At 38.1% G+C, this 17,235-nt stretch overlaps 1 long non-coding RNA gene across 1 annotated transcript in view; it reads right to left on the bottom strand.

Moving 5' to 3' along the window:
- LOC147914394 (uncharacterized) overlaps positions 1 to 15,459 on the bottom strand; it is a 776,468-nt gene extending 761,009 nt beyond the window's left edge. Inside the window, exon 1 of the long non-coding RNA XR_015555439.1 lies at positions 15,209 to 15,459. This is a non-coding gene — a long non-coding RNA (uncharacterized LOC147914394). The remainder of the gene's footprint in view (positions 1 to 15,208) is intronic.
- Between the last annotated feature and the right edge of the window lie 1,776 nt (positions 15,460 to 17,235).

Below are 17,235 nucleotides of genomic sequence, written 5' to 3'. Positions count from 1 at the left end.
TTATTAAAAATGCTAAGGACTGGGGCCGGCCCCATTGTGCAGCAGTTAAGTGCACGCGCTCCGCTTCGGTGGCCCGGGGTTCGCAGGTTCCGATCCAGGGCGCGCACCGATGCACCGCTTGTCAAGCCATGCTGTGGTGGCATGCCATACAAAGTAGAGGAAGATGGGCACAGCTGTTAGCCCAGGGCCAACCTTCCTCAGCAAAAAGAGGAGGATTGGCATCGGATGTTAGCTCAGGGCTGACCTTCCTCACCAAAAAATATATATATATATGTTAAGGACTAAGAGCAGAGAAAAAAGCAGTCCCTACCTTCTTGTTTCTCAATATAGTGGGCAGAACAAGTGAGAGAAGGAACTTTGGACTAATTAAGAGTATAAAGCCACTCTGAGTCTGCCTCTGGCAAGACGCCTGAATCAAGTAGCTTGATCCTCCAGCTGGAAGAACTGTAGTGTCCCCTGCTCTGTGTAGTAATGGCTCTCTTTAATTATTATACAGAAATGTATATATTTCACCCGCGTCTGTGGCCACCAGACAGTGAAGCACGTTGTCATCCTGTTTCGACAACACATACTTAAATTTGGTATTAGAGACACATTTCCTTATGATTCTGGGTTTAGATTATCCAGGTTTCTCAGTGCCTCTGTTTTCTTGTGGGGATCACTATAGTCCTTCATAGGGCTGGTGTGAATATTAAATAAACAAGTAGAGGTGCCGTGTGTGGAATTGTGACAGGCACCATGTAAAGGCTCCATAGTTGTTTTTATTATTATCAATATTATCACTTTTATTATCCCATCCACAAAAATGACCCAGCAAATAATTATTAGAAAGGAAATACTGAAAGACAGTAAAGCTAAATGCAAACTGCATAAAAAGACTTTTTGTAATACTAAGAGTTTCAAACTTGTATTGTTTGAATAGATTAGCTAAGACAATAGAATTATAAATATATGTTTTCCATTTTTTCTTTCAATTAATAATGATTTATTTGTATGGAAAATTTATAATTAAAAAAAGCCAACAAGTTTTGTGATTAAAAAAATATATATAGTGGGCAGAAAGATAAGTGCACAGATAATTAGAAACTAGAAATCATTATAAAATGTTGTTTAAGACATAATAGAGGCATCTAATGCAGACTTGAAGAGAGAGGAGATCAGAGAGGACATCTTGGAGTAGATGAACTCTCATGAGTTCTGATAGATGTGTAGAAATAGGCCAGGTAAAAAAAATCAATACAGAAATTTTTCAATGTTTCTTTAATAAAATGAATTTATGGTGATTATCTTCTGGGTCAAAAGGCCTGATTCTTCTGCATCTGCAGTTAACTCCTGCCTTAGCCTGATCAAGTAACTGGGCAACTGTACATCTAGACTTCCTCATCTGTGAAATGAGATGGTTTAATTAGATGTTGTCCAAGACCTCTTCCAACTATAGAATTCTGTGATTATTCCTGACTCTAGAGGATATTTTTTCAAAAGAACCTTCTATAGGATAATTATAAAATAATTACCTTATAAAGCAATTGCTTACTAAAACAGTTCAGTAAACACCCATGGGAAATTTCTATATCTGAAAATACAGGAATTGTATTCCCATCCCTTCTGACACACAATATGTTCAAAATTGATCACAAAAAGAAGATGCAGTTTATAATAGACTGATATGAAGTACTTCTTCATGGCAAACTTCTACTGTGACCTTTTTCATCTTTAATCTACCACCCTAGACATTTCTAATGATTCTTATATATAAAGAGACTCTGTCTGTTTTATGTATTGGTTTTCTTTTGCTTGTGAAAAGACTCCAATCTCCTCCACACACACACATAATTTAGTTTGCACTGAAATTCTGTTGCCAGGTTGATTTGCACCTTCATAATTCTATATCTTATATCCTATATAATAGCATATATTATAGGATATAATAATAAGATTGCACCTTCATAATAATACCATGTTCTTTATTTGACTCCCCAACACTTCACAGAACCTCCTACTTCCAGGGAAAGTCCTTGGCAGTGACATGCAAGTCTTCACCACTCACAGCACAACGTTCTTCTCCTGCCAGTCAACTGCAGCCCAGGTCAGGAGTCTTCTCTTTTCCACTGCAAACCTTCATTCCCTCTGTCCTCTTTCCCTGATCTAACCTAAACTCTCAAAGCAAATACCTCTACCAAGTATTGGCAAAGATGTGATACAACAGGAACACATATATTTCAGGAGAATATAATTGCTACAAACACTTTGGGAAACGGTTTGGCATTATCTACTGAAGTTGAACATATGCGTACCAGATGATCCAGCAATTCCACTCCTCATTATATCCAACCTATGTACCAAGAAATATCTGCAAGGATGTTTATTGCAGCATTAATTGTAATTGCTCTAAACTGGATATGACCCAATGTCCATCAGCAATAGAATGGATGTATAAAGTGTGGTATATTCGGATGTTATTTGATAAACTGCAACATGAATAAAACCAATAAGCATAAGGTGAAATAAAGAAGGCAGACACAAAGTAATATGTAATATGTGATTATATTTATATAATGTTCAAGGCAGCTCTAAACTATAGGGTTAGAAATCAAGAGAATGTTTGTTTACCTTTGACAAAGGGGGAGAAATGGAATTGGGAGGGAGCTTGATGGTTCTGTAGCACTAGACATGTTCTATATTTTGACCTGGGTGGTGGTTACTCTGGTGTTTGCTTTTGTGTGATTCATTGTTTATGCACTTTTCTATAAGTGCACTGTACTTTGACTTTAAAAAAAATAATTTAAAAGTTACTTGGGTTTCCAAGAAGTCTTGCTTGTTTTTTTAAGGGGACCCTGTGGAAACACACACACAATCAAAAACAAAACCCATAAATTCTCATTCTTTAGTGATAAGAAGCACAACTGATATCCCAGTTTGTGTATCCTGCCATGTGTATTATGAAAATCTTATACTCCGGTAACCTTCATCACTGTAGACTATTTTTCCTAAGTTTCTATGTTAGCTGCAATGTGGTTTAAGGTAGGATTTGGTATTGTTGATGTTCAGTTAATAAAGCTCCAAACCACTCAATCTACTTAAGAAAAAAATAAAAGGATGACATTAGAAAAAGAACAAAAGAAAAAAAAAGAGAGAGGGAGAAGGGAGGAAGAGGAAGGAAGAGAGGGAGGAAAGAAAGAAGGAAGGAAGAAAGGAAGAAAGGAACAAAGATATGTCACTTAGGGCGTCTAGAACAAAAACCTACTTAAAAACCTACTTAAAAACCTACTCTCTTCCTCATCCATCCTGGTTTCCTACTGCACAATCTGCACGTGAAATAAGTACTTGATGATTTTGTAAGTCAGGTACCTTTAGGTATTTCAAATTTTCTTTTTTCTTGGATGTTTGCTTACCTACTGTTGCTTATCTAGTATAAACCTAAATCTATGACAATATGAGAACAATGACTAAAGAAAAACATGTGCAAACAATTCTAAATAAAAGCATATGAAAGCCTCCTAATGCAGTCTCTTTAATATGTAATTTTAAACTACTTTACGGGGTAGCAGTTGCTTGTGCTAATGTAGAATCTGCTTTAAAATGACATCCTATTTTGACAATCAGAATTTTTTTTTTTTTTTTTTTTGGTGCTTTAGAATAGGGTTAGCAGCAGAAAGAAACTTCATACGAAGTAAACATTTTTCTAATTTAAATAAAGTTGTAAAAAGCATCACACTATAGCATATAAATTAAATTCCAGCTTTTTGTTGAAATACCATTTTTTAGGTTTGAAATATTTTAATTAAAATATGCCTATTACATTTAATAGAGTCATGAGTCATTAACGAAACTTGGAATTTTCACATTATAACAGAAGGGTTGCCGTATAGCAAAGACAAAAATTATAGTGAGTAAGTCCAAAGTATTTTTATGGGTCAAAATGTAAAACATACATGATTTGACTCTGACTAACTCTATTTAAAAAATAAAATGGAAGATGATATTCTTCTGACGTAAAACACACTAAATGAAAGGCTACTTATGAGATGTTTGTTACTTCTGTGGGGAAAAAAACTGAGTTTATGACTTAAGTAAATGGAAAACTTCAAAAACTCTTAGAACCATTTTCCATGCACATCTGCAAATACTAAAACTGCATCAGGCCAGATTATACCTCACCATGGACAGTTTTGCTCTGGAAAATTATTGACTTTAGCTCTCACAGTTTCCTCAGCCACAACAATTAGTCAGAACTTTGGCAGAAAGCACGGACATGAAAGAACACGTACCATTACACCAGTTCCCTCCTTGTTTGTTTCATTCTCTTAGCCACGTCAGGAATGTTCTGTGAGCTGGAGTGAGCTGCTTACTTGGCTAAATCAATTGCTGAAAATCCATTTTCTCCTGCTTATGAGAAACTATGATCCATTTTTTTCCTCAGTCTTCAGGAAAAAAAACAAAATTGAGACAATAATTTGCGCTCTGACCACTGTAGGAAGCTCGGTTGACATAAACGCAAAGCGTGACTCAGAAAATTTTTTATATTTCTGGCTGGTGTTAAATACTTTCTGTTTTCTCCTCTATTAGATCAACAGGTCATTAGATTGCTATTTGTACTCATAAAGGAAAGGTAGCATTGGGATGACATGAGAGGCAGAAGACTTGTCTTCGTGTCTATGAAAACTTTAAGAAATGGCTTCAACTGGCAAATCCAATGTGCGTTTGTCTTACACTGAAGAGACAAGTGCTTTAGCAAGGCAAATTACATATTAACATTGATGTGAGTGAACTACATGCTTATTAAAGCTACCGTAACATCTAGCCTAAAGGTGCCATTCAGCAATATTCTAAATGAGTTGTGGAACAGAGCTTGAGGATTTCTACTTCAGGTTAAAAGGCAATGGCATGTCTGGCAGGAAAAGCTTTTTCTTCATTCTTCGGAAAAGAAGCAAGGAGATCTGACCATCTCCTCTCTATTTTCCTTGCTTAAACAGGGCTGAAAGTAAAGAAGTGTGTGTTTGAAAGTTGGGTTCTGCCAAGCAGGACTAAATTTACCTAGCAAGTGGATGATCATAAAGAGACAGATGGGTGAGATTTATGAAGAGACCTTTTGGAAGTGGCCTCAAACAGGTGGTTGCCCAAAAGGAGTCAGTGCACACAGTGTTTTTGGCGCAGGAGTAAGGAGAGAGAGAGGTGTTGGCAATAAATACAGGAATGCGTGCTGACTGAGACTTGATATTGCTTGTCTCTGTTTTTGACTAAACTTCAAAAGCTATTTCATTGTACTATGAGAAGAGAAGAAGGTCTTGGGTTCTCTGATTGGTTATTGTTTTGAAAAGGAAAGAAAATTACCTTTCATTTTCTCTCCATTGCCATTAATCCCCAGTGGAGGTTCGAAGGACATTCTAAATCACGGCAAATGCAGCAAGTAGATTTTGAGTCTGTTACTTCTGACTAAGGTTTTGCAGTGATCTCACCATCTTACCAAAAACTACAAATAGAGGCCTACAAAGACAGTTTTGTGAAAATGTTTCCATGTTTCCACTTGCTTTGAACTCTTAAGCAAAATCAGATTTTAACTTTAAGGTATTTACCAAAAGGTATTTTGATGCCTGTACTAGATGAAGCCTTGAATTTCCCCCAGAGGAATAACTGTATCTAGAATAATATTTCCTGTGAAATTTTCGTGGTACATTTTATCGTATAAAATTCAAGTTATTAAAAAATATAGAGAGATGGTCATTATGTGCCATATACTGTGTTAGGTGAAACTCGGAACAAAACAAAACCAGTCGCTGTGGGAGTACTATAGTTTACAATCTAATCGGGGAGATGAAACAGATCGAACAATCCCAGTCTGGATTTTGTTAGTGGGGATGAGGGATGATCCTGAAAGCTGTGGTTGTAGGACCAGGATCTTTCTGTCTTACGGATCTTTCCTCCTGTAGGTCCTCAGGGATTCTACCTGTGAATGGGGAACATAGAATGAAGGATCGTGTATGAGATGGTTTTAAGGCTGGCCTAATAGTGGCATGATTTGTATCTAGCTGTATTCCATTGTGAAGAATTCAGTCACATGCACACATCTATCTGCAAAATGTAGCCTGGCTCTGTAACAGGAGGAAAAGGGAAACAGTTTGGTGAACAAGTAGCCAGTTTCTGTAACACAAGGTAATGTGATAAGGAAGTACTCAAAGCTGTTGGAGCATCTAGAAGATACATCTAAGTGAAACTTGGAGGGGGCAGGATGTCAAGGAAGGCTTTCTGCATGAGAAGACTACTTCCCTGGGAACCGAAGGAGAAGTAAGAGTTGAACATGTGAAAAAGAGTTGAGAAGAAAGTGGTCTAGATGAAAGGAAACAATTCTGAAAACAAACATGAATCATTAAGATAGATTTTAGACTTTATAAAATGATTCTATTAAGGAATTAAGACAAAGTGCCTTTTTATATGTTTCAGAGGTGTGGATTTTAAAAAATTAATCATGAGATGCTTTTATGTGAATGTAATCCTTATAAGATTTAGAGTTCTTCCATGCTAGTTAGTCGCAGGATGAGTATAGAACAGACAAGGATTTGCTCTAGTTTGGCTGCCAACTTTTAAATGATCTCCTTAACAACTTAGAGGGCATCCAGCTCCATAAAGTCCAAAGAATGGGAATTTTGAAATGTATTATGTGATTTCAGAAAGCAACAAACTAAGGCATTGAGTAGCCTTGATGAAATAGGTGATGTGAGAGGACAATTTGATCGTTTTGTGTTAGATGGGATAGAACGAGTTCAAAATTTTAAGGAATAATCAATATCCACTGCTTTACAGCATGTGGACAAAAGAAATTTCCATGTTGATTTTTGGCATTTCACTATTTCAATTAAAGATTGTATCACATAAAATTGATACCAGCTTCTCATTAACCCTCTTGCTCTTTCTCCTCTCTGTCCCAATCCCCCATAAAAAAAAAGGAATGGCAGAAATACCATATTTTGAAGACAATTTAGGGTTTGAAATAGTTTTTAAAATAACTTTTGATTTTTATCTTTCTAATTAGGTTTGAACTTCTTGAGGCCAGGGACTGTGTTTGAAAACACCTACAGGGGCTAACACGAGGTAAGTCTACAACACATCTTAACTCCTTCCCTTCTTCGAGACCTAGCACCTAATATAGTGCCTGATACATAGATGGCACTCAATAAATATTGGTTAGGATGGATGGCTGAATGGAATATTCAAACATTATGCTCTATTCACCTGATATTTCTCTTAAAGTATACTAAGATTGGGTTGTTCCTGACTATGAATGACCAGTTTTTCTTTTATAAATAAAATTACAACATACCCAAAGAATTAGAACAACTAGGAAATGATCTGTCAATGAGGGATTTATTTTTCAGTTCTGAATCATGGATGATGTTAGTTATGAATATATGGGAAATCTAACAACGGGTTAATGTTTTGAACTGGAGCAGCAGATGCCTATAGATTTAAATGTTGATTGAATTTAGCTACTGCTGCTGCTATGAAATTATTAGCCCTCGGCGGTGGTCTCGCCTACATACTTTATTTCGGTTCTTCTGGAAGCTGCAAAGCTTTTTATTGTTAATGAGGGTATAAAGCGAGAAAACAGATTAACAAATAGATTAGCAAATTTTTAAATGTCTAATCTCTGTTAAACAATTGCAAGTTATCATGTAATGCATTCCGTTCTCACTACTTTGCAACAAAACTTTTGCTATTAACATAGCTTTGTTACCTTAGATATTCTTTCTCTAATATAAACATTTCATCTATCATAATAATACTTTTTGATGAAATTCTCTACCAAGTACATTTTTTCTCGCCCGTTGCAACTTAATAATGTGCTACTAATCTTTAAAATGATACTTCTTTGAAATAATAACTCCTATGCTCTAAGATATTGATCTATTGGCTTACCATTTAGAACTATCATCTAGTATAAATCTGTGGGGAATTGTGAAATAAACTCAAATGATTTTTCATTGATGTTTCAAAATACAAATTTTGTAAGTAAAGTTTACAAAGTTTACAAGTTCCTTAGTGTGCTCAAATATTTTTATCGGCTAAAAATTTTGCATTCTCAGCTTAAAGGGAAGAATAGCGCCTCCCATATTCCCCATCAACCTCATTTTGGGGTTGATGCTTCTTATGACTCTAAGAAAAAAAAATCTGCATGGAGAAAAGGTACACAAAGGTCCTTCAGAAACCAAGATGGCATTAAAGTCAAATGAGATGAGGGAATTAAGCAAACAAGAGAGATGGAGATTGTAGTAAATTTGTTTCAACTCTCAGGCTGTTTTCCCTTTGGTTCCTCATTGTTTTGATTTTATCCACACTGTATTAAGGTTCAGCTCACCTTCACCATAAAGCTTTCTTGGATACCCACAATCAGAATGATGTCTTCTTCTTCTGAGCTCCTATGCATCTTTGTTCATAACTCTCTTAAGACACTAATCATTCTGCCTTATGGTTCAGCAATTTGTATAGAATCGGTTCTCATTTTCTGAGCACATTATGTTCCAGAGTTAATTTAAAAACCAGTTGTTTGGGAATCTGAAGTACTTATTCCCATAGAACTAATAATAGAAATGATGTTCTTATTTTTTTTAAGTTCTATTGCTGTCTGATCTAGTGCCAATAGAAATATTTCAAATATACCTCCATTTATGACATTGCTTCTTCAGAACAAATCAATTCGATTATAAGGGGCAAACTGCATCCATTCTAACTTAGACTTGCCTAGATTCTCTGCTCCTTACTAGCTGTTTGATCTTAGGCAGATTATTCAAATATGTGTATTTGAGATTCTTACCTATAAAATGGAGATAACAACAGTGCCTACTTCTTATGGCTGTTGTAAACATTAAATGAGTTTACACATGAAAAGTGCTTTAGAACAGTATCTGACATATACTAGGGGGTGTATAGGTTAGTTTATAGATATTATTATTTTCATTGAATCTTGGAGTATCAAAAACTTATCTGCCCACACATAGACATGTTTGAAAGTGAAACTATACAATAAATTTTAGAAGTTCACCTTCTGGAGACAGAGTAGATACTTGAATCATAGAACGCAGTGTCTCCTGGTCAGAAAGAAAATAACCAACTACCTCTTCTATAAAATAGAGATTAAATGCCTTCTTGGTATACCTGTATTTCCAAGATGAGTAAAAAATGGAAAGAAAAAACTGTAATTATCTTCATCTCATCACAGAAATGAAATGAAAGTGAAAATAACAATGATTATCATTGATACGATTTATTGAGCCCTTAAGATGTGCCAAGTGCGTTATCCGCATATCCTCCCTTTACAGAAGAAGAAACTGGTGGTCAAGGAGGTAAAGATCTTTCACGGCGGGCCGGCCCCATGGCTTAGCGATTGGGTACGCGCGCTCCGCTGCTGGCGGCCCAGGTTCGATCCCGGGCGCGCACCGACACACCGCTTCTCCGGCCATACTGAGGCCACGTCCCACATACAGCAACTAGAAGGATGTGCAACTATGACATACAACTATCTACTGGGGCTTTGGGGGAAAATAAATAAATAAATAAACAAAATTATAAAAAAAAAAATCTTTCACGGCTAATAAGAATCAGAGCAAAAGTCCAAACTCCAAACTTTCTGACGTTCAAATCTTGCAGTACTTCCACTCTACTAAGACAGCACTCTGAGCCAGGTCCAAAAGTATTTTTTTCAGATTAATATTTACACATTCCAATGTCTTTTTAGGGGCTGTTCTGCCACTTCACAAATTTACCTAGTTCTTTCTGATCTTGCCTTATCCATATTGTCTACAAAAATATAAGACATTCTGTCAAACAATTAGGTGAAGGCCAGTACACTTTATTTAGGGCATTATATTTGATCAGTATTTCCCAAATTGTCTTCTCCTCCATTTATCTAAGATCACCAGCTCACAGCAGTCTTGCTTTAGGGCATTGCATTAGAAATTCTTCTTTCCCTTTGTAGTCCATGAATGTTATATAATCAGTCTTGAATGTAAGTATCTCACTCTAACACATTACAAAATGTGAAACTTTTTAATCTTGCCAAAGAAAAGACAGCTTTCTTATTTAATGAATCCCTTATCCCTTAAATATATTTAACCTTTATTTTTGATATGCATATTATGTGCAAAGCACATTGCACACATATCTCATTTTCTCTTCAAAGTAAACCTCTGAGGTCTGTACTTTAATTGTCTGCATCTTAGGATGAGGGACCTGAGATCTGGAAAAACTAAGGTATCTTACTCAAAGTCACACAAGTAGTAGTAGTATCAGAATTCCAACCCCGTGTAACTCCAGAGACAACAATTGCCACGATGTTTTGAAATGGTCCCTAAGGGACCAATGGATGAAGAGATGTGGCATATATACACAATGGAATACTACTCAGCCATAAGAAACGGTGAAATCCAGCCATTTGTGACAACATGGATGGACATTGAGGGTATTATGCCAAGTGAAATAAGTCAGAGGGAGAAGGTCAAATACCATATGATCTCACTCATAAGTAGAAGATAAAAACAACAACAAACAAATACATAGAGATAGAGATCGGATTGGTGGTTACCAGAGGGGAAGGGGGTAGGGTGGGGGGCGAAAGGGATGATTAGGCATATGTGTGTGGTGATAGGTTGTAATTAGTATTTGGGTGGTGAACATGATGTAATCTATGCAGAAATAGAAGTATAATGATGTACACCTGAAATTTATACACTGTTATAAACCAATGTTACCGCAATAAAAAAGAAATCAATTAAAGAATCAAATAAATAAATAAACAACGAAAAAGAAAGAAATGGTCCCTGATCACTTTGAGTTGAGAGAACCAAAACCATCTACCTAGATGACAAAAGCGTGAGGCTTCCACTCTTTTGCCAGTCCCTCCTTAAGTCTCTAGACTGTAAACTTTTGAAAGGAGGGTCTAAGTCTTCTTACTCATCTTTATATCCCTCACAAGATCTAAAAGTGTGCCTTGACACCATGGACACTTAATAAATGACTGATTGAGAACATTATGGGATATCTAAGATACTGTTAATGATGAATATACTATTCTGTAGTTAAAATTTCAAAACCTTTTGCCCTAGGGCCATTGACCAAGTTTAGTCAATTTGGTTAAATGAGCTTTCTTCTTCATGCAATTGTCAGTGTCACTTTTCATAATTGAATTAAGCTGATGCTAGCCAGAAACTGTTTAAACGTCTGAATTTGTGAATTTACAAATAGGCGGGGTGAACACAATATTACTGTGGGTTCTATAGCCAAGTGCTTTGCTTATTTTGGCAAGTGCAATTTAGTTTCTTGTGAATGATAACATTTGATTATTTGCTACACAGTATCATATTTTAATATAAGGACCAATGCCAATACTTGTAAATATTTTCATATCACAAAGAGTAACCTTCTGGAATTTTAGTTAATTCTTGGAATTTCATCAATTAAGAAAGTCATAAATACTGATTTTTTTAGGTGATTTTAAGAATTGTTTATAAAGTTCTGACTAGCACTACTTTGGAGAAATAAACCAGATCTGCTAACTAAGGCATCCTATTAAGTGAGCCTGATTTCAGTTATTTTAGAAAAGAAGTAATTAACATTACACATAGCAGAGATATATTCAGGTCTCTATTAGAGATTTTTGATTACAGTATTAATTTGACAATCCCTGGTAAAGAACAAGTTAATCTAACTAAGGGAAGGATAATTGTGTATGCAGACTACACGGCCAGAAGAAGAAGGCTCAGCAGGATCTTCTCTGAGCATTTCTGCTTGAGAGAGTTACATTTTTCCATTCAGGGATAATAACCGAAACTATGATATTATACATATAACATTTGACAGAAAGACTTATTAAAACAATTTACTAGCAAGTCAGTGTAGGGACAGTAATATGCATAATCTAACACCTTGTGTGGGGGTTGACTAATTGCTTTCCAGTTCTAAATGCTTTCCAGCTCTATAATTATAATGATCCTTCACCATGGGTAGACTTAGAGTTTGACTCAGTATGTCTACATTTGTATGGTCAGAGAACATTAGAACTAAAATACACGCTAAAAACTCCAGGCCAGGGCCGGCCCCATGGCTTAGCAGTTAAGTTCTCACGCTCCGCTGCTGGCAGCCCGGGTTCAGATCCCAGGTGCGCACCGACACACGGCTTCTCCGGCGATGCTGAGGCCACGTCCCACATACAGCAGCTAGAAGGATGTGCAACTATGATATACAACTATATATTGGGGCTTTGGGGAAAAAAAGGAGGAGGATTGGCAATAAATGTTAGCTCAGAGCCAGTCTTCCTCAGCAAAAAAAGAGGAGGATTAGCATGGATGTTAGCTCAGGGATGATCTTCCTCACAAAAAAAAAAAAAGAAGAAAAGTCCAGGCCATGTGCGCTTCACTTCGGTGGCTGGGATTCGTGGGTTCGGATCCCCAGCATGGACCTACACCACTCGTCAGCCACGTTTTGGTGGTGACCCACATACAAAATAGAGGACATTTGGCACAGATGTTAGCTCAGGGCTAATCTTCCTCAAGCCAAAAAAGAGGAAGATTGGCAATAGATGTTAGCTTGGGGCAAATCTTCCTCAGCAAAAATGAAAAAAAAAGACAACTCCAGGCCATGTTTTGTACATGACACGTTTAGACCCACAGAAGATAAATGACCTGCCCAAGATCAAAAAGATATTTGGCAGCATATCTGTGACTCAGATGTCTTTTTACTCTGCATTTAAAACCATATTATCCTTCAATGAAGAAAAGAAAAATAAAGACAGAAAGACCAGCGCATGTCCCATAGCTCAACCTCCTACTCTATAGGAAATTTCCCCATGGCACACTGTCAGTCTGTGATTAAAACTATACAGAAATCTCACTTTCATTGTTGGGTAGCTCTAATTGCAAGAAAGAGCTTCCTTATATTGCTACAAAATCTACCTGCCTTTATTTGTTCCTTTAATCTTCTGTTTTCTATGCAAAATATCCTTCAACCCTTCCTTTTGAGATATGAATTTCAGATATCTCATCCTCTGATGTCTCTTCCCAGCACATCAATAAAATATTTTATGTTTCAGATTGATGCCTAGAATTAAACAAAATGTGATAAGTGGTATCTGGATGCTACCATAAGGATGTGGAAAAGCTACTCTCTAGATCTGACCACTATACTTCTGGCTTTTTTAAATGAATTGCGCCTTCTGTATGGTTTCAGTTGCCTTTATGAAACAACTAAAGCCCAAAGGTGTTTTTCACATGGACTACTATAAATAAAGCTCTCTTATACTGATTTTTAAATTGGTTTATCATTTTTAAGTCAAGATCGACAGGATTAAACGTAAGTATTTGCTGTCATCATCACCATAATTGCCAAAAAGACTATCAGTTTGGATTTTCTGAGTTGCTCAAGAAAGTCATGATGATAAAGAAAAGAGTTTAAGTCTAATGTGAGTTCATAATGACACAAAAATAAAACAAGTAGCATAAAATAAATTGTAAGGTAGTTACGAGCATCAGTTTCCAGTAGCTTTTCTCCCTATAAATGCTATATACTAATCAATATAAAGTGTGAATTGTCCACCCTAGCTTTGGTCAGTATTCATCAATTCATTTCTAGAAATAGAAGCTAAAATTGGTTAGGTCCCCTCAATTTTGCTGCGAGTTTCAAACTGCTCTTAAAAAATAAAGTCTTAATTTTAAAAACTCCTGCTTTATAAAACAATATTTTTAAAAAAATTAAGATGGACTTTAGGAGACTATATACATATATATATGTATATATACAGTGCTATATGTGTATATATAATATACATAGTAAATTATTAAAAATATATATAGTACATATTAATATATATACAATCTTAACATGTTTTTTCACCATCTAACCATCTAGAATTGAATTCCATTAACATGGGTATATTTTTAAATCTGTCTGGCCTTTAGTGATCAAGTTGGAAAACACTGGCTACATCCAAATCTCCTAAGAAATGGACAGGAAGGAAGAAAAGCCCCTAAGTAAAGAAGGCTGGGAGAAAGTGAATGGTTCTTAATGGCTAAATAGAGCTATAAATAGAGGTTGACTTCTAACTCCCCCTAAGAGTGACCTCAATGATAAAATCATCCAAGATTATATTTATGCAAGTGCAGACACCCCTTTCTAGAAATAAAAGACTGAATAAATAAACTGGATAATTTCAATCAAATTCAATTGCAAGTTGTGGAGTATAGAACCAGAACAATCAGACTAGTATGTTGAGAACCTTCCTGGGTGTCAGATCCTTAAGTGTGCACATTATCTGCCTGATTCTCTTCCACTATTTTACTACTTATAGGCTGTAGGAAGATGGGGGATGAAATATCAGGGTAGCAATCTGAGGTTGTCTGAAATGTTAACTTTTGGTACTTGGTAACTGGACATCTGCTGTCCAAAGCAAGAAGCTTGGAGACTCAGCTGTAAAGGATCACCCAGAAGTTGAGTTCAAGAATGATATATAGAGCCCAGCCTGGTGGCACAGCAGTTAAATTCATGCATTCCACTTTGCCAACCCGGGCTTCACCAGTTTGGATCCTGGGCGTGGACCTACTCACTGCTTATCAAGCCATGCTGAGGTGGCATCCCACATAAAAGAGCTACAACTTTACAACTATGATACACAACTATGTACTGGGGCTTTGGGGAGAAAAAAGAAAAATGAGGGGAGGGGGCGGAGTCAAGATGGCGGCGTAAGCAGACTCGGAACTCACCTCCTCCCGTGGACACAGCTAATTTACAACTACTCGTGGAAAAATTACCCCTGAGACAGAACTGAAAACTGGATAAGAGGAACTCCTGCAACAAAGGACAATCCTCACTGAGGCAGAAGAGGCAGAGACTCCCTTCTGGAGAGGAAAAACGCCGCCTTCACAAGCCGCCAGCTTCACGGCCGCTGGGAGCAGCTCACAGGTACGCAGCCTCCCTGGAGGCGCGGGGCCCTGAGCCGGGGAGCGCCCCCGCTGTGGGCATTTTGTGGACCCAGCACAATCGACACCAGCGGCATAATATCTGACTTTGCCTGCTACTAAAACATTGGGGAGCACCCCCAGAAAACCCGGTTCACAAAGAAACTAAAACTGGCTCTTAAAAGGCCCGCGCACAAACTCACCCGTTCCAGAAAGCATCCTAAAATCACCAGAAAGAAAGGTGCACAGTGCTTTGGTGACAACAGACTCACCTAATAGGCCCTGAGTGCATCTCGGCGAGGGGTGAGACCTCTCCAGGGACTGGGACATTGGCAGCAGCCATTGTTGTGGCCTCGTGTGAGCGTGCTGACACAGAAGCCATTGGAGTTCTCCCTGAGGCCGGCTAGCCCAGGGTCTGCCCCACCCGCTAGAACACCGATTTAATCCAGCTCAGCCAGGGCAGGCAGCCCACCCTAGAGACTGGCCCCACCCAACAACAAGCCCTCAGGCAACGTGTGGGCCTGCATAGATTGGTGACTGGATTCTCTGCAGCCTGGCAACTGAGCCGACTTTAGCCAGGCAGGGTGTGCACAAGGAGCGGGTGGAGAGTGTGGGGTGGTGGCGGAGTGTGTGGGGCTCCCGCTGTGGAGAGACTGGGTCCGCTTAGGGAGGTCGGGGCGCTCACACGGGGCAGGACTGTGTTGACTGTGTGTGTGGACCTGTGGGCAACAGGGCTTGTCAGCTGCAGAAGACTTGTGCTTCTCAAAGACCCACATAGGAGGTTTGCCCCACCTTCCAAAGCCTGAAACAATTGGGTGTTCCTGTGCCTGAGGCCAGCCCCACCCAGCTACAATCCTCAGAGAGCTGACAAGAGACCTAATAGGCTACAGGCTTGCAGCAATTGTAAGGCCCTGAGCCAAACAACCTGCCACGCTGGGGGCCTACTCAGTTAAAAGAAATACTGCAACACAAATGTGGTATTAGAACTTACAGCCAACTGTGCTGGGGCTCCCCACACCTGATAAAGAGACTGAAGGGCTCACAACAACTACAAGCAGCTGAGCATTACAACAGCTGACCAGGAGCATAACTCAGCCTCCCTGGGCGCCTACAGGGAGAGCAAACAGGCCACAACAGAAGGACACATGTAGCCCACATAGGGGTCACCCCTGGAACATTGAGATCTGAGGGAAGCACACTGGAAGCCTCCTAAGGCATCACTTACATAAGGTCACCTATCCAAGAGCAGGAGACGTAGCTGACCTACCTAATACGTAGACACAAGCGCAGGGAAAGAGGCAAAATGAGGAGGCAAAAGAATACATTCCAAGTAAGGGAACAGGACAAAACCCCAGAAAAGGAACTAAGTGAAACAGAAATGAGCAACCTACCCAACAGAGAGTTCAAACTAAGAGTGTTAAGGATGCTCACTGATCTGGGGAGAAGAATAGATGAACTCAGTGAGAATGTCAACAAAGAAATGGAAGATATAAAAAAGGACCAATCAGAAATGAAGAATACAATACTGGAAATGAAAAATTCATTAGAGGGACTCAAAAGCAGAGTAGAGGATACAGAAGAACGGATCTGTGAGCTGGATGAAAGACTAGAAGAAATTACCCAAGGTGAACAGGTAAAAGAGAAAAGAATTAAAAAGAGTGATGACAGTCTAAGGGACCTCTGGGACAACATCAAGCGCACTAACATCCGTGTTATAGGTGTCCCGGAAGGAGAAGAGCGAGACAAGGGGGCAGAGAATCTATTTCAAGAAATAATAGATGAAAACTTCCCTAACCTAAGGAAGGAAACAGACATCCAGGTACAGGAAGCACAGAGAGCCCCAAACAAGATAAACCCAAAGAGGCCCACACCAAGACACATCATAATCAAAATGTCCAGAATTAAAGATAAAGAGAGAATCCTAAAAGCCGCAAGAGAATGTCAAGTTACATACAAAGGAAACCCCATAAGGCTATCAGCTGACTTCTCAGCAGAAACCTTACAGGCTAGAAGAGAATGGCATGATATATTTAAAGTGCTAAAAGGAAAAAACTTACAGCCAAGAATACTCTACCCCGCAAGGTTATCATTCAAAATGGAAGGAGAGATCAAAATTTTCCCAGATAAGCAAAAATTAAAGGAGTTTGTCACCAAGAAACCAGTGCTACAAGAAATGTTAAAGGGACTGATTTAAGGGGAAAAGAGAAGACCACAAACAGGAAAAATTATCTATTTCCATGATTAGAACGTAATGGATACAAATGCACAAAAAAGAGGTTAGATATGATATTAAAAACAT

The sequence above is a fragment of the Ceratotherium simum genome, chromosome 20 (genome assembly GCF_057802395.1).
Source record: "Ceratotherium simum simum isolate JZ-2026a chromosome 20, ASM5780239v1, whole genome shotgun sequence".
In the NCBI taxonomy this organism is placed as follows: Eukaryota; Metazoa; Chordata; class Mammalia; order Perissodactyla; family Rhinocerotidae; genus Ceratotherium; species Ceratotherium simum.
The sequence above is the reverse complement of the archived record's forward strand: the minus strand, read 5'-3'. Positions and strand labels throughout refer to the sequence as shown.